The sequence below is a fragment of the Aethalodelphis obliquidens genome, unplaced genomic scaffold (assembly GCF_003676395.1).
Source record: "Aethalodelphis obliquidens isolate GAN/ISIS:26980383/991018 unplaced genomic scaffold, ASM367639v1 scaffold13, whole genome shotgun sequence".
Classification (NCBI taxonomy): Eukaryota; Metazoa; Chordata; class Mammalia; order Artiodactyla; family Delphinidae; genus Aethalodelphis; species Aethalodelphis obliquidens.
Window position 1 is genome coordinate 7654850 of NW_020837957.1, and position 23119 is coordinate 7677968.

Consider the following 23119-nt stretch of genomic DNA (forward strand, 5'->3'; position numbering starts at 1 on the left):
GCCTGTAATTCCAACTCTCAGTGAACAATGACTCTTTGGATATTTATTCTAAGATTACAAATTTTGGCTGTTATTAGTATTACTTTTTCTGACTCATGTGGTAGTCCTGTGAATAGTTTCCCCCATTATTACTATTTTAGGAGATATCAAAGCTCATAGAATGACTTGCCCAAGTCTCAAAATCATGTCAGCACCTGAACTTGAACCTATGGCTTATGGGCTTTCTGACTCTTACAATGGAAAGACACAGAGGTCCCTGTCATTTAGGAGACCGAGATCCATCCCAGAATGAGGATTATATCGTCCATTGCATCCCCTCCAAACAACACAAGGCAGGGAAATGAAATAAAATGACATTTAAATCTGCCTGTTTATGCCTCTTAGTGAAGATATGATTGAAACCAAATAAGGAGTTTATTTTATGCAGTTTTACTTTTTCTGAGAAGCACTTGATGAAGGGAGGTTTCATATAAACAGAAGTAAAGTCCTGATCACTCACATTCTTCATTCTCTTTCCTCCCCAGTTCGGTTCTGGTTCTTGCCTAGTCTTGCTGTCAGACCGCCTGGAAGCTGGCACAAGAAGCAGAAAGCTGGGCTACTTTCCAGCGAGAGAATCTTTTCTGGGTCACTTTCACACATTTTTATACACTGAAAGCTGGGATTTTTCTGGCCGAGCAAGAACGCTGTTTACTGTCTTGTGTTCCTTTAGTATCTCTTCAGACAGGCCCAGCATTTTTCATCTGACAAGACATAGATAGGGTCATTAATCATATTTTCTCTTCATATTTGACCACCTGGTCAGTTTTGTTTACAGTTCATTCTCTGAGATGTTAAAAAAATCATTCATTGTAAAATTTCTCTTTTCTATTGAGATCAGGTTTTATTACCTCTGCTTAGAATGTCTCTATACATTTCCATAAAAATACCGAAAATACTCAAATCCAATCATAGACAACCTGCTGAAATTCAAAGGAAGCACATTAATATTTACCTTGTGAAGCTGCCATTGTGTGATAATTTGTATGCCAGTGACTATAATCTGTACACCTGACATTTCAACTGTTCTTGAATTTTTTGGAAAACTGTAGCAACTGCATGACAGTTTTGCCCTGCTTCATCTTATGAAAATACATGTCATTTAAGTGAAATATGAATTAGTGACATAAGGTGAGGTTTTAAGGAAAAAGCTCAAGTGACCAAACTCATATATTTTAAGAGACCCCATGACATCTTAGAGGACAGGAAGCAACAAAATAACCACCACTTATGCAAATCCAAGTCGGTTTCTGGCCATCGCCACCATTCCAGGAAGTTTGTCTTTTCTTGCCCAGTCCCACCTTATATTAACTAGTGTTACTTTGTAATATACTTCATAAATTAATTGGATTGCTGACTTCTTAAGAAAAAGAATGAACATTAAAAGATTCTGATTAAATAATTAAGAACCTGTATTGTTTTCCAAATGAAAATCTAACTAGACCTCCATTGTGCACTATGGAAATGTGCTGCATAAAAATAGGATATAGAAATGATTATGACACAGCTTCATTCTTTAAGGAGGATATAACTCACAGAAAGATAATTCTAAGACAGTGTGGTAAATGCCATGTGAGTGGAATGCAGAGCAGTGAGGAGGGGCTCCTGATTCAGCTTAGGATAGAGAGAGGTTGTGGTAAAGGTTTATCAGAGGCAATGAACCAGGAGATGTTCTTAAAGAATGAGTAAAATTTCGACACATAGGAAAAATTTGAAGACAAATCTTTAGGAGATCCTCTCAAATAAGAAATCTTCTGATGATCAGTGAGGTATTGATGTGCATATTATTTAAACTTGTACGAATAAAATTTCTATAAAACCCAGAGGATCATTGTTACTGCTCTCTGTAGGGGTCTTGAAGTATTTATTTGCACGAACCATGTGTAACTTTTAAACTTCATTTTATTGGACCCTACCGCAAGGGGGAAAATATCCTCAGAGTGATCGGGTTAGTAATATTTTACTGTAACTCTAGATTAGAAAATTGTGTTGTATTTTGTTGAATTTGGAATTTAGTATTCAGATTTCCCTCTGGGCAAAGTGAAAATAAATGCAACTTGAGTGGTGGACAATTACAAGGCGTTATTCAACTCTTTACTAATACAGCAAAACTAAGTGCCCCAAAGGCTAACTGAATCACCAAAGTTCAACCTTTCTCTGGCAAGATCTTGAGGAGATGCCAAAAGGAACTCCATTAATGGTGTCCCAAAGGAAAGGCGTCAATAGTTATTATATACAGAGCAGGAAGTGCCACCTAGTGGTCTTGGAGGGAAATATAGGAAATGTACTTTATAAAGTGAAGAGCTGGAATAATTTTGCTGTTTTCCAAGCTTTTGCACCACACTTGCTTGGTTTTTTGAGTTGCAAGTAATTCAAAGAGTGCATATCATGCAAAGTATTGGTAATTTCAAACTGTGTTTGTCCGCTTCTTGCAGATTGGCTAGAGCAGAGACACACTCAGGTGACCTCAGGTGATGAGAGTTTATGGTAAGTACACATGTCTAAGAAAGGAGATACAGAAAACTTAATTAGTGGTCAAAACAGCCAGATCTCTTTGAGAATTGGAACCAGGGCTCTTTGTTCAAAAATTACAGCAGTTCTAGTGATCTAAGAATCACTTTTTTCATCTTATCATATGAGAAGTTTTGGTCATCTTGTTCCACTCTCAACTATCCAGCAGAACACTAGCTGTTAGATATTTATCCTCTGGGCAGGAGACCCAAGATTTCTTCCCTGAAGAAATTAAACAGTCCCATAGAAATGATCTCCCTACGTAAATGCTCGCTCCCCTCCAAGTAACTCAAAAGCAGTGGCTGCCAGCCTTGGCCCTACCTATGTGATTCTCAAACTTGTAGGATCACTTGGAGGTTTCCTTAAAACACAGAGGTCTCATGTTTTGAATTTCTGATTCACTAAGTTTGGGATGAAGCCAGGTAACTTGCCTTTTTAACAGGTTCCCAGATGATGCTGAGAACCATATTTTGAGAACTACTCATGTGGATAGTACCTCAATCAGCTTTTCAGAGCCTCTTTCTTACATGTGAATAAGCAAAAGAGGATTGTTATATATTTGGGGTGGGGGGACTTCAGCAATGAAAGAGAAAAGTAAAGACAGAAATATGGCGGGAAACAGAAGAGAATTAAAAAGTTTTGAAAAAGCATTACATTCATCCATTCGTGTTTTCAACAAATATCTATTGAATGCCAAGTAGATGCCAGGAATTGTTCTAAGAGATGGTAGGGACATAGCAGTGATATAATCTTCAGAAGTTTGAGAAAAAGATGACTTTCAACTAAGTATTCTATGGTCAGTCATCCTGTAATTCAAGCGGAGGTGTGGATCAAAAGCATTTTTATGTATGCAAAAGTGTTATTTGCCCACAAAATTTTTATTTCTCAATGAAATTTGATATACTCTAGTAAAATGAAGAAATAAACTAATAGGAGGAAGAATGGGATCCAGAAGTACAGTCTGAGAAAATTCTTAGGATGATAATCATGAAATAAGTCTGAGAAACAGCCTGGTTTGCACTAGGAAAATAGAAGACTCCAAGAGGAGGTCTCTGGAAAAATTTCATAGAGGATCTGCTCTATTGAATCTTACAAAAAGGAAAATTATTATTAAAAATAAATTTTATGAAGGAAAGAAAAACTCAGGAAATCTGTACAGGAAAGGAAATATAATCACTGTAAACTTCTTGGCTTCGCAAATTCCTAAACGTGTAAACAGATGTTAACGATTTAAATGAGACTTTATACAACTGTGTTGGAAGAAAGGTGAAGAAAAGATGGAAAGATGAAGAAGAGATGGCAAGAGAGTTAAATACCCGTACATTATAGTAGTGAATAAATAAAATTAAAAATAGCTAATTAAATAATAGCAGCCTGCAGATATTATTTCCAGATTTGATGTGAACCGCCAAAATAAATAGTGCAAGGACTTGGCAAGTGTTTCCCCTTAGAGAATGAGATGGATATGTGAGGAGAGATAAGACAGAAGATTATTGCTTTTCTTTATGAGTCTTTTCATCCCATTTTATTTTTGAATTATATTTATGTATTACTTAGACAAAAATAAAAAAATTTTTTGAAAAAATAAAAAGCTCTTGGGGGTAGAATTAATAAATTTTACTTTAGGGCTTTTCTTGTGTTAGGAAAATCTGTCTTTCATTCTTATTTTTATTAATAGGAAGTGGAGAATACTTTTGTTCAGAAAGAAGGACATTTTACATTTACAAATTTAGTTTAACTATCTTCTCTGTAATCAGATTAGACTTAGAAAAATAAGTTTAGGAAGATAATCTTGGAGCCTATTAGATTCTCGCTATGATAAGCATCACCAGAATCTGGAGTTTGATACAAAGTGGGCTCATCTAAGACTTCTTCTAATTCTTCATCCAACAAATATTGATTATGAATGTGTTGTGTACCTAGCCTTGTAAAACTAACAGAATTTATTACTACTGTTGTTATTATTAAAGTGTTATTCTGCCTATGTCATGTGTTTTCAGTCAGGAAATCAGAAACTGAGGAGAACTGACATCCTCTGAATGGGGTCATTTCAGGATCTTCAAGCAGGAGAAGGGAGATGGGAGGAAGGTCTGCTTTCACGGGCAAGAGAAGCATAGTGGTTTTGTAGATTTAAGTTTCTCAGATTCATCTGAATCATTCAAATTTCCACTCCAATTCTGAGAGGCAGTGATTTCAATTTATTGATACATTGCAATTCTGTAACCCAAAGGGTGAATGTGGGACAGAATACCATAAAACAGAATCCATCGGGCTACCTGTAATATGATCCTTGGAGTAGATCCTCAAGGAAAGCAGTGTAGCAAGCTTTGTATTAAGAAAATTTTCAAAATGGTTTGGCAGAATTTGTTTGTTCCTGTAGAATTGCTCTTTGAAAAGTAATGAGCAGCCGTTTTTCTCTCCCCTGTAACTGTAATGACTACCTATACCTTCTTTGTCTGCTTAGGCATGGCCCCAATTAAGCACCTCTTCCTTTGGGAGATCATTCTTCAATTTATTATTTCTTCCTTATTGTCCCCATTCCATCTAGAATTTGCTTCTGTTATTGCAAATAATAACAACTGCAGAAGCTGATTCAAATAAGTAAGTGAAATGAGGATGTCTCTTTTTTATTCAAAATATGGGAGACGGCGTAACATTGTGGTTAAGACACCTGGGTTGATTGCCTAGCTCCTCCACCTGCTGGCTAAGGGAACGCTGGGCCTAAATTCCTTATCTGTAAATGATGAAAATAATAGTACCTACCTCAAACGTTTGTTGTGAGGATCAAATGTGTTAAAAGGTACAGAGCACTTGTAAATGTTAGCTATTATTATATACATATGTTTACAATAATAAATTTTAAATACTGTATACTTAAAAAGTCATTCAATCTAATTGTGGAACATTTAGAGAAAAAATTTTTAAGAACAGTTTGCATGTGTAATAACTCTTCTGCAAACAATGATATTTCATTTTCTGAAAATCCTGGAATAATCTAGTAAAACAATTTATAAGACTCTTTTAAGCTTTTAACATTGGGATAATATTTTTTTATTGTAAATATCAAACCAGTTATAGAATATTTAGTAAAATATCTTTTCTGGCATCAAAGTCAATATCTTTTTTTCTTTTTCCTGCTACCAAGAGTTACTGGGTTGAGAACTTTGATCTAATCTTCTAGTTGGTTTATTTATTTTATTTTTACAATTTTTAAAATTGAAGTATAGTTGATTTACAATGTTGTGTTAGTTTCTGGTGTCCAGCAAAGTGGTTCAGTGATATATATATATATGAATATATGTGAATATATATATGAATATATATATGAATATATATGAATATATATATATTCTTTTTAATATTCTTTTCCATTATGGTTTATTATAGGATATTGAATATAGTTCCCTGTGCTATACAGTAGGACCTTGTTGTTTATCTATTTTATATAGTTTGTATCTGCTAATCCCAAACTCCTAATTTATCCCTGCTCTACCCCCTTCCCTCTTTGGTAAACATAAGTTTGTTTTCTGTGTCTGTGAGTCTGTTTCTGTTTTGTAAATAAGTTCATTTGTATCATATTTCAGATTCCACATATAAGTGCTATCATATGGTATTTGTCTTTCTCCGTCCAACCAGTCAATTCATTTAAATGGTCATATGATTCTTCCTTCCTTCATTTCATTGGTTGTTTGACTGATTGGGTTTTTGCCTGTTTGTTGTTAGCTGCTCTGTTTTTTAAATTTTATGTAGGCATAGAATTATTTTACAGGGTTTGCTTCTCACCATCCATTCAGTGTGCTTCTTGCCAGGTTTTAGATACTGAGATAAATAAGATTAAAGTCCCTGTCACCAAGGTACTCATAGTACCCCCATTTAAGCAATGTTTTACATTTCAGCATGAACGATGGTTTAAGTATTCTAGTGGAAGGGTTAATAGCTTTGTCATTTATTAGTACTAAATCTTGCTAATCCTGTTGTTCCCTCTGTAAAATAAGAATAATAATAGTACCTACCTCATAGGATGCTCTCAGGCAGCGTTTCCCAAACTTGGCTGATTATAAGAATCCCATGAAGCACTTAAAAAAAAAAAAAAGATCCCTGCACACCTTCCCTGAACCCTCTGATTCAGAGGTGATTGGAGGTGGGGCTTGGGAATCTTTATTTTTAATAAGTACTGTAGGTGATTTTTATAATCAAAGTTTTGGAAATATTGTAAGGCAGTGTTTCTCAAAGTGATTTCTTGGATTCCACTCTAACCAACTGAATCAGAAACTCTGAGCCTAGCAATCTTATTTTAAAAAAATCTTCCAAGTGATTTGGATACTCACTAAATTTTGAGGACTGTGATGTCTTAGATAATTTGTTTGGTTTAAATTAGATAAGCTTAATTAGTACCTATCCAAATTAACTAATGATTATTAATAACATAGAGAAGGATCAAGTCAGCATCTTACCTTCCAAACTATGAGTGAATTGGTATTCTAGTTTCTAGGCATCTGTGCAATTCTTGTCAGTGTTTCTTTACATGCAAACTTGGAAAAACTGGCTAAAATAGCTTAGGTTCTAGATTTTTTTTTTAAATAAATTTATTTATTTATTTTTGGCTGCTTTGGGTCTTTGTTGTTGTGCTCTAGTTTTGGCGAGCGGGGCTACTCTTTCATTGTGGTGCACAGGCTTCTCATTGCGGTGGCTTCTCTTGTTGCAGAGCACGGGCTGTAGGCACGTGGGTTTCAGTAGTTGTAGCACACGGGCTCAGTAGTTGTGGCTCACAGGCTCTAGAGAGCAGGCTCAGTAGTTGTGGCTCATGGGATTAATTGCTCTGCGGCATGTGTGATCTTCCGAGACCAGGGCTTGAACCCGTGTCCCCTGCATTGGCAGGCGGATTCTTAACCACTGCACCACCAGGGAAGCCCCTAGGTTCTAGATTTTGATAAGAGAATTCCTTATAGACAAGGCTTATGACAGATAACATTCAGATTTATTGATCCTTTGTTGGTTAATTGAACACATATTTACTAGGCACCAAAATGTGCATAAAAACATTTGAACTAGTTCCTTCCATCAAAAAATATACAATCAAGTTGATGAGGCAAGAAACATGCCTGTGATGTTTGACCTTAGCAACTTATTTAACTTTTTCTGTTTTTCTTACCCTATAACATATTCAAATAATCAAATTCTGTTGATTCTACCTCTGTAACATTTCCTGCCCTTAAGGTTTTTCCTTCCTTTCATAACTGGTTTGATGTTTATAATAAAAAGATATCATCCAGATGTCTTCACACTGCACTCAGAGCGATCTTCCTAAAAGGTAAATCTTATCACATTACTTCCCTTTTTAAAACTCTCAAAGCCTTCTTATTATGATAAAGTATAAACTGTGTTACTTCTCCTTAAGGGTCTGTATAACCTCAAAACTTTTGGTCACAATCTCTTGTCAGGCTGGGGGCTTGGCCTCACGTGTGCTTGCGGGCAAGTTAAATAGGTAGTACCCAAAGGTTATGATGATGAAATCGCAGGGCATCTATAGCAAGGGAGGTCCAATTTGGAGGATGGAATATGACAAAGAGAATTTAGAAACCAAGGAAAGTTTGAATAGGTATTGCTGGATATATATTGCGATCATAAGTGATCAGTACTTTTTTTTTTTTTTTGCAGTACGTGGACCTCTCACTGTTGTGGCCTCTCCCGTTGCGGAGCACAGGCTCTGGACGCACAGGTTCAGTGGCCATAGCTCACGGGCCTAGCCGCTCCGCGGCATGTGGGATCTTCCCAGACCAGGGCACGAACCCGTGTCCCCTGCATCGGCAGGCGGACTCTCAACCACTGCACCCCCAGGGAAGCCCGATCAGTACATTTTTGACATAATCCTTACCTCTGACAGAGGGGTGGTGATAGGAAGCAGGAATAACTTCATCCCTTTTGGTGGACAATACTGGCAGGAGATCATGAGAGATGCAAACCAAGGAGGCTGGGTTCCGGGAAAGATGCTGGTATCTGGACACTTGGGTTTACATGCAAAGAAACTGAGGCCTAAACCAGAAGGAAACCTGCTTAGTGGAGAAGCAAGCTGTATGGATGCAGCTCATCCATTTATACAAAGTATAGAGCACAGAATGACTCCAGACCACAGGGGGTGTTGGATTGCAGCATTTACTTATTCTACTTTGGTCAGGATCAAGGCAAGCCATCAGACCCTGTAGGACAAGGTCTCCTCCTGAGAGAACATGGGAAAACTAGGGAGTGACTTGTAAAACAGGATCTAATTAAATTCTCAAATTAAATTCTCAAATAATACAGGTAATGTCTTATAGCAAGGACAGATTGCTTAGACTACATTATGGGGGTGAGGATTTCATTGTGAAAGCTGAACAAGAATGTAGGAATCTTGAAAAATGGATAGGATTTTAATTATATAACATATTATATAATATACATTACAGCTATAATATATTAACTGGTTATTATATGCAGAGAGCTAATGAAACATGATCTTTCTTAATTTTCACAACGGCACCTATTTTACTGGTGAGGAAACTGAGGGCCAAGTATGCTAAATAATTTGTTAAATATCACAGACCTCTTGAGTAGAGGGCTAGGATTCAGACTATTATTAGAGTGATAACAGAACTGGCTTTGGTTAATGTAGCAAATTGCACTTTTTCATGAATCAGACACAATCCCACAGTGGAGAAAAGAATGAAGGGAAAACAAAATGGCAGTTTTCAATCCCTTTCTATTACAAGGAATGACTTTGAGCTGCACACTAGGGGCTGGAGGTTGTCCTGGTTGGATGCCTGTTCTCTTCATCATTCCTAGGAACTGAGAAGATGTCCAGAATGGTTATTAAAGGACTATGTATTACCTCTTTGGAAAATGGCATGTGGAAAATTGCTTTTCTGGGTTCTTTGAAAACCAGGAATGAAAAAAAAATCTGTCACCCAAAATTAAATAACATTTTCTTGTTTTGCACTTTAAGTGCTTTTCTACCACCAATGTTAGTATGTCTAGCCTACACATTATGAAATAATTAACTTGCTTAATATCTTCAGTATATCGTATAATTTAATCATAAGAACTATTTTAAAGTTTAGGGGAGAGTGAAGATTTATTTCTAACTCAAGCACAGACATTTCTTCTTTCCCAGAATCCTGTAACCTTTTTGGTACTCTATAATTGTACTGAATTCTTAAAAATTATATTCATCTGTATGGTAAAAAATGAAAATATTCTAGGGTAGAACAGAATATTTAAGCAAAATCTGAAAATAGTAGGTTGATTTTTTTTATTGTAGGTTGATTTTTCTCTTCTGGCCCCCCGTATTCTTCTTCTGTGAAGATCATGCTGGGAATTATCTTTAGTAGTTGTAATTAGATGCTTGAAAATACACAGCTTACCTAAATGCATTAAATAAAGTTCTTAGAGACTCAGCATTATTACTAAGATAACCCATAATTTTTGTGTTCCCAGGGGTTTGGAACATAAACGTTAGTTTTCTGAACAGCTCATTTTCCAGAAGAAGAAATCTAGTAAGTGGTCTGTGCTAAAAATAAAACTTAAGATGATACTGAGAATCACAGAGAAATGGAGGCTTACTGATTTTGAAAGAGACTTATGATTTCCTTGACTAGTCTTTCTGCAAAATGGAAATAGGTTCATAATTTTATTTCTGACAAAATTCAATATACAATCTTTGGAAAAATTCAGATCACACAAAAAGCTAGAGATAAAAATAATCTGGTTACAGATGCCACCACTGTTATAGTTTGGTGAATGTGTGACTGGTTTGCCCATTATGCCCTCTGCCTTTTTCCTTTCTTCATGCCTAGAACACAGGCCCAAGGTCATGGGGTGCCCAGCCATCTTTATCCTGAGGTGATAAGGATGAGAACAACAGCCTACTGAGTAATGATGGTGGCATGAAAAGAGAAACAACCTGGGTCTTTAATGACACCACTGAGCTGTCGTCAGTCCTGAACTGTTATCCCCAGAGTTCTTTAGGGCAAGCCAGAATTTATTTAAGCAGCTGTAAGTTGGGGCTTCTGCTATTTGCAGATGAAGTCATTCCTAAATGATACCAAATTGTGTTAATATTTTCCAAAAGATTAGTTAATTGTCCCCAAGCAAATTAAATTGGGAATTTAAAATACATATTTATCCCCCTTTAATTTTAAATATGTGCGTATCACATGCTAATTCCTAATTTTACTTCTCCTCTAGTTTTAAATACATGTGTATCGTGTATTAATTCCTATATGCACCTGTATCTGGTCCAGGTGCATCATTCTTTTCTCTTCATCTGTCCTTTAGTGCTACCACACTACCACACTGTTTCAATTGCTGACACTGACACTTCTTCCCACTTCCTTCTCCTACCCCATGCTTTGGTTGGATTTTTATATGTTTTATTGCCAAATGACTATTTTTACTTCATGCAGTCTTTCTTTCAAGAATTACGACTCTGCAGTCTGTTTTGGAACCACAGTTACTACAGTTGTTTGGTTTGCAGTCTATGCTCAACACTTCCCATCTGTCCTCCCCTATGACTTACCCATTTGCATGTTATTTTGGATGATATTTTGTGGGGAGATGGTTCAGCAGTATTATTTTTTAAAGCAGATTTTTCAGGAAGGGTATAGGGTGCATTAAATAAAGTCCAGATCAGTTTGGGGCCCCAAATTGATCTGGACTCTTTCTCTTGCTGTGCTTTTTGCTGTGACCTAGGGTAGAACCCTGTTCTGGATTGTGCTGACCTCTAGGACACCCCTCATAGCTCACATTCTCCAGGCCTCCCCATTCCTGTGAGCAGCAATTAGGAACTTTATGCATTTTACTCTAAAATCCAGCACTTAATTTTTATGTTTCTAATAACGGCCTTGTTCTCCCAGGAACCAAGGTTCAAAATTTTGGACTTCTAATTTTCCTTTTCCCCTCCTTCTAATCTGTTAGAAGCCCCACGATTTATCACTGTCATGTTTCTCACAGGCAAAAAAAAATTTTTTTTGGTTTATAAATATTTAATAAAATCGAAAGTTGTTTGGTTTTCTATTCCATGAGGATCCATCCAGCTGTCTGTCAACTGTTAAGATGCATGACTGCTGTCATAAATGTCCTTGAAATCTTCAGGATAACAGAACATCTGCCTTTGCTTAAAACTCCTTGTTCATTGCCTTGTAGCCAACACCTCTCTTCACAACTTTATATAAAAAGTCTCCAGAATTTGTACCTCAAGCAAGCCATCCATGGAAAAAAACATACCTAGGATCCCTTCAACTTCCAGCTAATTCTGCTTAGCGCCTACTTGCCCATGGATACAGCGTTAAGTTTGTGCTTTAGGACCCCAGCAGCAGTTCTCATCCCTTTGTTACACAACTGTCCACCAGAAGCCATCAAAAGCCACATTGCATTCATGCCTGGCACTATTCCAAGAACCGACTTGTACCCTCAAAAGCTCTCACAGGCAAATTTTTACTTCTTTTTCCACTGCCATGGCCCTGTTTCTGACCTTTACAGTCTTCTCTACTGTATTCTTAGTTTCTTCATCTATACGTCTCTTGATTCTCTCTATACCCGTTGGATCAATTTTTCTAGGAGGTATCTCTCTTTTGCTCAAAAGCCTTGTGTTTTATATTTTCCTTTTGCCCCTCCAAATCTATTCCATTTCTTTCTCTGTCCTGTTCTGTGCCCTGGGAAGAAGGTCTATATGGACTGTATCAATGGTCTCCCTTGCCTTCCGGCTTCCAACTGAGTTTAGCCAACAGAGTGCGCTTGCAGGAGGCTGGAAGGAGCAAGCGGAGAGTTAGTTTGGGTACTTATTTCCATGGTTCTCCTTGCTCAGCCGTAGGTTGCCTGTCCTCCTCCACAAAAGGTCTTGCCTCATGTCAGGAGATGCGCTCTTACAATTTGTTGCTTCTTTCTGCAGGTTCCAATAAAATCTCCTTCTACTTCGACTTTTAGGACTGGTGGTGGCAACCCTTCCCACTGTTGCTGGCAGGATGTGGTCCACCATCTCTTATTGGTGTCCCTTACACAGCCCACACCTTTTGTAAATCGTGTCTTCATCCACTCACTGATCCTATTTGAATGTGCTATTTGCTTCAGACACTGACAGGTACAAACCTTAAATGCCATTCCATTACCTATTAAAATAAGTATAGCGCCTCCACTCCACGCTGAGCATAAACTTTCAGGCTGCTCTTGTACTTTATTTTTACATTGACCCGTTGATCCAGTAAAACTGGGTTAGTGGTAACTCCCTGAAAGACCTAAAAAAGTACACCGTGTTTACTTTGCTTGGGATACCCTATTTCTCTAATGCCATCTGTCAAAGACTTGTTACTTTTTTTCCACAGTTTATCTCAAACGTTACCTCTTCCTTGACACCCTGGTTCACAATTATATATTCCCCTGTCTTCCGATGCTTATGATGCTTATGTTTTCCCTTGTCTTATAACTATTAATGTACGTGCTGTCCCTTTTATTTTATAAGCTCTCTGGGGCCAGTGGCTCACTGTTACAGACCTGTGGTATTTTCTGCATGTTCGGTGTTCAATAAAAATATAGTGGATCTGGGTAAATTGTACTCATTTAAATTGTACTGATTTAAATTTAAAGATTCAGATTATTTTAAGGTGGGGTTAGTGGTTAAAACAGATAGAATATTTTAAATTTCAGGTATTATATTATGGTAACAGGGGAAAACACAACTTTGTCTTACATGGAGGTAGATAATAAAGAAAAGTCAGGAATATCTTCTTTATCTTTCATTTAAAAAAATACATTTATTGAATGTCTACTGTGTATCAGGTAGTTAATCAAGCACTACAAAATGCCTCTTTTGATGCCCAGCAACATAGTATTAAAAATTTTTTTAATTCGTAGAATACTAGAAAAAATTAGAATTTACAATCAGTTACTCAATTAGTAACTTTATAATTACATTTTTGGGGGGGGCAATTTCCATAAAGACTTGACTTAATTCTTGCAGTTACCAGAAAGTTAACAAAAATACAGTAATTTTCTCACTCTATATAGTGGGACACCAATTGCAGTATAACTGAAGATTTTCCCATGTTTCTAGAAATATATCATAATTTATAAAAGGACTGTCTAGATTTAGTTTTGCTTTTGAGTGTTAGCAGAGACAAAGGCGCCAGCTGCTTGTTAAAAAGCGCGACAGGGAATATACACGAAGGCCCTTTAATTTATTATCATTCTTATATTATAAATTGTGGATTCTTTTGTTTGTCTGCTTGATAAACAAAAACTGATTCTTGGGAGAGTAAGGATCTTTTCCAGTGAATAAGAAGAGAAAAATAGTAAATTGAGACTACCTATTTAGAGAATTTCTCTTCTGTTACACCATATCCTCCAAAAGTATTTCCTTTTTGTGTTTCCACTCTGTGATGTTGCCTTTTTTTTTTTTTTTTAGAGCAAATTATGGTATTGTGCTTTTCAGAAAGAAAAGGGTAGACCAAACAGACTTGTTGCAGGATAAGCATCCTTATTTGGTCACAAAAATCTCAAAATGATGAAATGAGTATTCATCGAATATTGATAAAAGCACACAATTACATTTTTCAGGTTCTTATGCTCGGGACCTTTAATGAGTTAAATTTCAAGTGTGGGGAATACGGATGACCAGAATAGCACAAAGATTCAGGACAACATAATTGTGAAATTTGTTGCTCACTCTCATTTCAGGTTTGCAAACTTCTGAGTTCTTGGGTCCTGAATGGCTGTTTCAGGCTTGATCTGAATCCTCCCAAATGTCGTATAAATTTCACCACCACTTTTTAACTGATTGATATAAAAATTAATGATCCACTTCAGAGAAAGTTAATTTTGTGATATTCTGTGACTGATTATCTCTAATCTAGTAGTTTTATGGAATGATAAACTTTACTATTTTTTTCTGATTATACAAAATGCAAATAACAAAAATCATTGGATATTTCAGATGAATTCCTATCTCTAAGACTCTTCATTTTTCTATAAGAATTTTGCAAATTCAGAACACAAGATACATTGCTGTGCACTTGAAGAAAACTAGATCCCAAAGGTGAGATTGCATTTCCACTCCCTAAAACAAAACCTATCAGAAAAACAGTTGGAAAAGATTCTTTAAACATTTTTCCTTTGAAAACAGTGATATAAGTTTAGTACTTGCTTTATTTTATTCCTTTTATCTCCCTGAAGGGTGTCGCTGAGACATCTGTGCTCTGATTCACTTGAGTCTTTGGGAATGAGGTGAATGGTTAACTCTGGTAGACAAAGAAGAAATAGTTTACATTAACTTCAAACATTCAGCGCCACAAACATTATTTGGTTGTTTTAAACCTTGCAGTTTTTTCTTCATTTCAGTTAAGGAACGGTACCAATGTCTGCCTGCCTCTGCTGGAATCTTTTTCGTGAGAGTTCTTCTGTGTTTGTGTTAGAAGTTTTGTGTTTGCTTAACTTGGGAAGTAATTCCCAAATAAGGTTTAATATATGATATATTTGATAAACAAAATAAAGCAGTAGAACTTTCTACCTTAATTGAATCAAAATGGTTCGGTTATATTTTAAATGCTTAGCTCTTTAACAAAATTTGAGAAGTCCATTTCTCACAGTGTTTGAATATCAAATTACCATTATGATATGTGACTTAGTTGTATAAGAAAAGGGAGCTTTAATTTTTGTTATACTGTGAGTTTTTTTCTTTAGGACATGCAAATTAATTATTTTCCCCCACAACTTTTTTTTTTGAATTTTATTTTATTTATTTTTTAATATATCAGGTTCTTATTAGTTATCCATTTTATACATATTAGTGTATATATGTCTCTCTATATATGTATATATTTATTATGAGGAATTGGCATACATAATTATGAAGGCTGAAAAATCCCACAATATGCTGTTTGCAAGCTGGATGGAGGAAAGCTGGTGATAAAATCCTAGTCTGAGTCTCAAGGATAGAGAACCAACGTAGCTGATGGTGTAAGTTCCAGTCCAAGGGCAGAGGAAGACTAACGTCCTAGCTCTGATGGGCAGGAAGCAAAAAGGAGCAAATTCCTCCTTCCTTCAACTTTTTGTCCTATATTGTTCTTTTGGAAGGCTGTGAAAGATTGGATGAGTCCCATTCATATTGGGGAGGGCAATCTATCTTACTGAGTCCAGCTTCAAAATGCTAGTCTCATCTGGAAACACGCCCACAGACTCACCCACAAATAATGTTTAATCCGGGTGCTCCTTGGCCTAGTCAAGTTGACACATAAATTTAACCATCACACAAGGATTAGCAGATTGTTTCTGTAAAGGGCCAGATAGTAAATATTTTATACTTCGTGTGCCACACATAGTCGCCCATGCCTTTCTTCTTTTCAACTATTTAAAACTGTGAAAACAATTCTTTGCTCCCAGGCTGTACAAAAATAGACTGTAAGGCCAGATCTGGCCCATGGATCGTAGTTTGTCAAACCTTCTAGCCCACAGGTAAGTGAAGCAGCTAATATAACCCCCAGTTTACAGATAACTGGAATCTCAGAAAGGTTTAATAACCTGCCTGAGGTCCAGTGTATTACCTTGGATTTTTAAAAGTTCTTGTAAGATTCTAAACACTTTAACTTTAACCTTTAACACTGTACTAGTTCCTTCTAAGACCTGATCTTTTAGGTGGACAACTTTATTTTATTATCACAAATGAGGAATGATATTAAATAACAATGTAACTTGTTGACCAATTACTGTTAGAAAGCCTATCTAACCATTAATTCCACTAAAACTGAAATCATTGCATTTGACCAACATTTTCCAGTATGGTACTAATTAGTTTAACAAATATTTATTAAACATCTACCATGTACAAAGCACTGTGCTAGGATCTGGAGATACGGTGGCAAAGATTCTTTCCTTGACCAAATTCTAAGCAGGCTCTTCTGAGCCCTTTTTCAACTAGGCCTTGACTTTGAACTTCTGTGTTGGTCTCTGTATTATCACATTTTAGCAAAAACACTGCTAAATCAGTTTAACCAGAATACACCATCTTCAACATCGGATCATTCTCCATACCCGATGGGGTCCCTCATACTCCATCATCCTCCAGGTGATGTCTGATCCCTCTGGTCTGCCTTCAGCAAGAATGCTGTTAGATCAGTTTAGCCAGAACCCTCCTTACCCCTGATATTTCCTTTTAGTAATTTTTCATTTACTGATTCCCTTGCCCCCATGCACCCCACTCCTTTGCTATAAATTTCCATTTTTCCTTGTCGTATTCAGAGTTGTGTTCAATCTCTCTCCTCCCCTACAACACCCCATTGCTGTGGTCCCTAGCCCTATCATGATAGCTCTCCTGAATAAATTCTACCTTACTGTTCTTTAATGAGTGTCATGAATAATTTTATCTTTAAAATGCCAGGGTATAAGACAAATTTTTCTTGTGCTCACAGAAATTACTATCCAGAAACAAACTTTAAACAAATAATTGAAAAATGAAAGGAATGGCAAAGAAGTCAGGTTGCTGTAAAGTTACTCATAAATGGCTTTTATCAATCAGTCAACACTTAGCTGGGGTGGGGAAGAGAGTTGTAGTATATGGAGTTGAGAAGGAGCTGGATCAAGGGAGATAGAGTTTGGCCAGGTGATTTGCTGAAGGTTACCTTACCACTATCTATACTATCCAAAAGTTCTCAGCTGTTTTTTAAAATTAATTAATTAATTTTTGGCTGCGTTAGGTCTTTGTTGCTGCGCACGTGCTTTCTCTAGTTGCGGCGAGCAGGGGCTACTCTTCGTTGCAGTGTGCGAGCTTCTCATTGTGGTGGCTTCCCTTGTTGCGGAGCATGGGCTCTAGGCGTGCAGGCTTCAGTAGTTGTGGCTCGCGGGCTCTAGAGCACAGGCTCAGTAGTTGTGGCGGACGGGCTTAGTTGCTCCGCGGCTTGTGGGATCTTCACGGGCCAGGGCTCGAACCCGTGTCCCCTGCATTGGCAGGCGGATTCTTAACCACTGTGCCACCAGGGAAGCCCTCAGCTGTTTTAATTAAACAAAGCTCTTTTAATAAAAGATAAAGTTGGAAAGGGTAATTTTAAAAATATGGTTTATCAATTCCATTTTTGTATAAAGCAACATGGGAGAAACCTAGCCAAGGAACACACAACTGTTGTCACATGAAAAGGTACTTTTTTAAAAAAGATTTTTTGGATGTGGACATTTTTAAAATCTTTATTGAATTTGTTATAATATTGCTTCTGTTTTATGTCTTTTTTTTTTTTTTTTTTTTTTGGCCACAAGGCGTGTGGGATCTTAGCTCCCCCAACAGGGATGGAACCTGCACCCCCTGCCTTGAAGGCCAAGTCTCAACCACTGGACCACCAGGGAAGTCCCCCAAAAGCTACTTTTATCAAACTTCGAGTCTAGGAACCTACAAATGCTTCTTTTAGCAAGTCTGAAGCAACTTTCTATGCTTTTCCACTTAACTGTTTTAAAAATTCCACATAGCCCCATTATTTTTCTTCTGCCCCAGTTACAGTACAATGACGGTGGAGGAAGAATGTCAGTTAAAATAACTATCTAAGCAGTTCTCTGCTGTCCCTTAATCAGAGAGTTGCGGATGTGAGGGATCACACCATCCCCAGCTATGGTAGCCTTGATAAGGGAGTCCAACCTCTCGTCACCGCGGATCGCACGCTGCACGTGGCACGGAGTGATCCGCGTAACTTCGAGATCCTCGGAAGCGTCCCCTGCTGGCTCCAGCTACTGGAGAAGTACGGCCCGGGCACTACCACAGTGGCAGCCGCTCTTCCTTGTGGCTCGTGGTGCGAGTCTTAAAATGTCTGTGGATGCAGCCCACGGGAAACTGTAGCCCAGCTCTCTGTGAGTAGACACTGCCTTAGCCTTGGCCTTCCCGCTGTCCTGCCCAGCTTCGTCTCCGCCGCTCCCGACCTCGATCCCAACGCCACCGCCCCTCCCCACACCCCTCCCTGCCGCCGCTGCACAGACCGCAGCCGCCACTGGGGCCCCTGGAAAGGGTAATTTAGATATGAGAGTTGCACCCTTTAGCTCAGGGATTCTCTAATTCGGTGTGAGGTTTATTAATGCGCAGAGCGTACTAAATATGCCGGTTCCAAGGCCTCCTTGTAGAGATGCTAGTAGGGTCTGGGGGAAAGCATTGCTGTTACACACTCCAGATGATTCTGAGGTGGGCAGTCCGTGAGCCACACTTGACGAACACTGCTTAAGACGGAAGCAAAGGTGTTAGATTGGGCTTTGTTCACTCGGCCTCCCAGGAAGGAATGCAACAGCTCTCTTCAAGACCCTGTTTTTAAGGAAGTGGAACCCACCTCAGACCTTTGTTAAGGAATTTTGGTCTTATTCGTCTCCAGCTTTTATGCACCCCATCTCTCCTCCTTCCTATCCTTAGTTTCTAAGGTATGCTTGGATTTTCTTATCGTTACTTTCTTGCCTTGATTTGTGTTGTGTTTTCTTTTCTAGTCATGATTTTTGTTGAACGCTGGCTACCCTAGAATACCACCCAAACAACTCACTGAGAAGACAAAGCCGCATTTATTCTTACCACAGTAAGGAGAAACACTGAATTGACAGTGTCTTAGCATCTTAGAGGGAGGAGGACAAAGTTGGGATATTTATGAGAGTCTTGGAGTCCTGTTTAAGCCTGGACTTCCAGTGTAGTGGCTTGATTAGAATTGGGTAAGAATCATAGTCTAATAGTTTAAAATTTGTGGATTTTGAGGTGATGGGTCCAGAGTCTGGGGGCATAAACTGTTATTTCTGTTTTTTATTGAAGAGTTTATGAATCTTTTGTAGAATTCTTGGAATGAACAAAAATGTTATTTTTATCTTCCTGGGCAAGAGTTTCCTGGAATAGTAAAGTTATATTGATGAGGACAGTGGAATAATAAAGTCGTGTGAACATAGACAGTAAGCTGTGTGGATGAAGATGGTTTCAGCTCTCACTATATTAAAATACAAATAATTGGGCTTCCCTGGTGGCGCAGTGGTTGAGAGTCTGCCTGCCGATGCAGGGGACATGGGTTTGTGCCCCAGTCAGGGAAGATCCCACATGCCGTGGAGCGGGCTCGCTGAGCCTATGCTCTGCAAAGGGAGAGGCCACACAGTGAGAGGCCTACGTACTGCAAAAAAATAAAATAAAATTAAATTAAAAAATACAAATAATTTGAATTATCCATTCATTTCTTTATTGGTTTAATTTTATTGGCACAATTTAAAGCATACATTTTTTCCCCAGAAAAGTCTCAAGTTTGTTATATTCCCTGGGTTCTTTCATGCTTGAGAATGTTTGTTGCTATTTAAATGTGAAAAACATTTTGGTGGAATGTAATGTTCTTAGTTTTTCTCAGAAATATAAAAAAAGTTTTCTAGTATTTTCCAATGTGCATTTCCATATAGATATTAGAGAGAAATAATTTTTAATAATAAGATTACATCTACTGCTTTTTATATTAAACATTTTAAATTTAAGTTGACATTAAATTCACATAATTTTAAAGGAAGAAAAAGAAATGGGTGAAATGGAAAGAACTGCTAAATTTAAGTGACTGTTTATCCATGAAAAGAGATATTACTTTGTAAAGTATCCTTTTAAGGTTAACAACAAAAGATTATGAAAAAAGTGAAGTCTTTGGAGCCATTTTTTTCATGATGTATTTTTTTAATGTTATCTATTATTTTGCTATTATGATAAATGAAAATAGTTTGTGCTTTTATATTTACTCCCATCCCTTCTTCCTCCTGCTAATTTTTTAGGTAAGTTGTCATTTTCATGTTTTCAAGTTTATGACATTTAAGCGCTGTTCTGTAACCACAAGTCTTGCTATCACTTGTTTCACCACAGCTTCTCTATTTAAGAAAATCTTTATGTTGATTCATCTCTTGATTGGTTGGATTTCACTGTCAAGTAGATTTTTCTGTCTGAAAAAGGCTTATAGATATGTGTTCCTGAGATCTTGCATATGTGAAGATATTTATTACTTTTATGTTTGAAGTACAATTTGGCAATGTATGAACTTCTTGAGTTACCTTCGTCAAGATTCTGTAGACATTGGGTTTCTTTCCTTCAGAAACTTGCTCTATTATTTTTTAGCACTGAATATCGTGGAGCTGTCTGAGGTTAGCTTGATTTATTTTTCCTTGTAGGTGACTTGTATTAGCCAGGGATCTCCAGAGAAACAACCAATAGGATATATATATATATATATATATATATATATATATATATATAGTGCTTATGGAGGCTGAGAGGTCCCAAGGTCTGCAGTTGGCAAACTGGCAACCCAAGAGGGCTGGCAGTGTAGTTTCAGTCTGAGTCCAAAGGCCTGAAAACCAGGAGAGCCAATTGGTGCAAGTTCTAGTCTGAGGGTGAAAGATTGATGCCCCAGCTCAATCAGTTAGGCAGGTAAATTTCCTTTTTACTCAGTTTTTTTGTTCTGTTCAAGTCTTCAGTTGATTAGATGAGGTCTAAGCGACATTAGAGAGGACAGTCTGCTTTACTCAGTCTACCAATTCAAATGTTAATCTCACGCAGAAATACTCTCACAGCCACACCCAGAATAATATTTGACCAAATGGCTGGGTACCTTGTAGCCCAGTCAATATGACATATAAAATTAACTATCACATATGTTTTCTTCTTGAGTGACTGAAGTATTATTTCTTTGTCCTTGAAATTCAATAACTTAACTAGGTTATATATATATATTTTAATTTATTTTTTATTGAAGTATAGTTGATTTACAATGTTGTGTTACTTTCTGGTGTACAACAAAGTGACATATATGTGTATATATATGTATATATTCTTTTTCATATTCTTTTCCATTGTGGTTTGTTACAGGATATTGAATATAGTTCCCTCTGCTATACAGTAGGACCTTGTTGTTTATCCATTCTCTATATAATAGTTTGCATCTGCTAATCCCAAATTCCCAGTCTATTCCTTCCCAAACCCCCTTCCCCCTTGGCAGCCACAAGTCTGTTCTTTATGTCTGTGAGTCTTTAATTAGGCTATTTTAACTATTCTATGTCCATTTACACTTAAACAATTTCATTACTAGTCCTCAGAAGCTGTTACTACTTCTGCTTCCCCCATCCCCACATTATGATAGTCATCAAAAAGAAAAACTACATACGAAACTCTTTTCCCACCATGAAACAGATATTAATATCTGTTGAAATGAGAGATATGCAAAATGTGATCAGCATTTCATAATTCTGTCATTTATTTAACACATTGTGACTGCTATGCATCTGCTAGATTCTTTGCAGTTCTTTCTTAATTCAGCAGTTAAAGTCCCTGCTCTCCATGATCCAGGGTTAGTTGGTCACATTTCCACATCATGACTGTTAGGTATGTGTAGTATCCATCTGTCTTATTCATGGGTGCCATTATCTTTTCATATACGAGAGAAACTTTCATGTTATTTCCCAGCCCCCTAATGGAGGAGTCAGGATGGAGATCAGTGGACATCCTTACAGCTACCACAGGCATGTGACATAGGCTTCAGCAATTATATGTACCAGTGTGAGACTTTGATGTGGAAGTGAAAGAGGTGGAGTAGCTTCAAAACAGCAACCATTTAAATATTTCTCATGTTGGAGAGGGCAGAATGGGGATGGTTTGTTTCAGCTCCATGAAGTCCCTCAGCTGCAATGCCTAGACTGGCTGGGGACTGGAAGATTGAGAAGGGCTTCTTCACTCACATCTCTGGCACTTGTGCTTCTTCATGTGGCCTGTGTTCCACATTGCACTGCATCCTTCAGGGCCACTCCACAGGTCCTCTCTCTCTAGTTACTTAACTTCTTTCATACCAGCTTAGGGTCCAAAGAGCATAAAGCAGAAGCTGCCAGACCTTCTTAAAACCTAGGCTAAAGAGTCCTGGATCATCATTTGCTCTATATTCTACAAGTCAAAATAGTTTTTCTTAGAATGAATTTAATTTGTAAATGGTTTGGACTTCGAAAATGCAACTTAAAAGAATCATGAGGCCATGTGGTGATTCTCCTCCACTCTTTCTCAATTTTAGGCAATGAATAGAAGAGTAAGATTATAGTAGTTTTTCAGAAAGTTTGTGCCTATTTTCCATTGTTGATGTCAGACTCTCTAAAATTGTTCATAGTTTGGAAGTTCTTACAGATGTAAGTGTAAATCTTTTTCTGAAACCAAAGTCATTTAAAAATCATTGTAAAAGATACCTTAAGAAGAGGACAGTGTGGTGGTTAAGAGTGTAATTTTTGGAACTTGACTTGTTAAGTTCAGATCTAGCTCCATCTCTTACTGGCTGTGTGACCTAGAGCAAGTTACTTAGCCTCTCAGTGCCTCAAGTTCCTCAAATGCAAGATGGGGATCTTAATAGTCTTTCTCTTATAGAGTTGTTGTGAAGGTTTAATGAATTTGTACATGTAAAGCCCTTATAATATATACCCTACACTAAATGCTAAATTTTATTTATTATCATCATCATCATCATTATTGTTGTTATATGTAAAACAATCCAACAGAATGCAGCAAAAGAGAAAAAATGAAAACAAAAAAGAAAATGTTAGAAATATGACCAGTGTG

General features: G+C 37.3%; 1 pseudogene; it reads right to left on the bottom strand.

Moving 5' to 3' along the window:
• Positions 1-18093: 18093 nt before the first annotated feature.
• On the bottom strand, positions 18094-22285 carry LOC113624263 (histone H2A.V-like; annotated as a pseudogene).
• Positions 22286-23119: the final 834 nt, after the last annotated feature.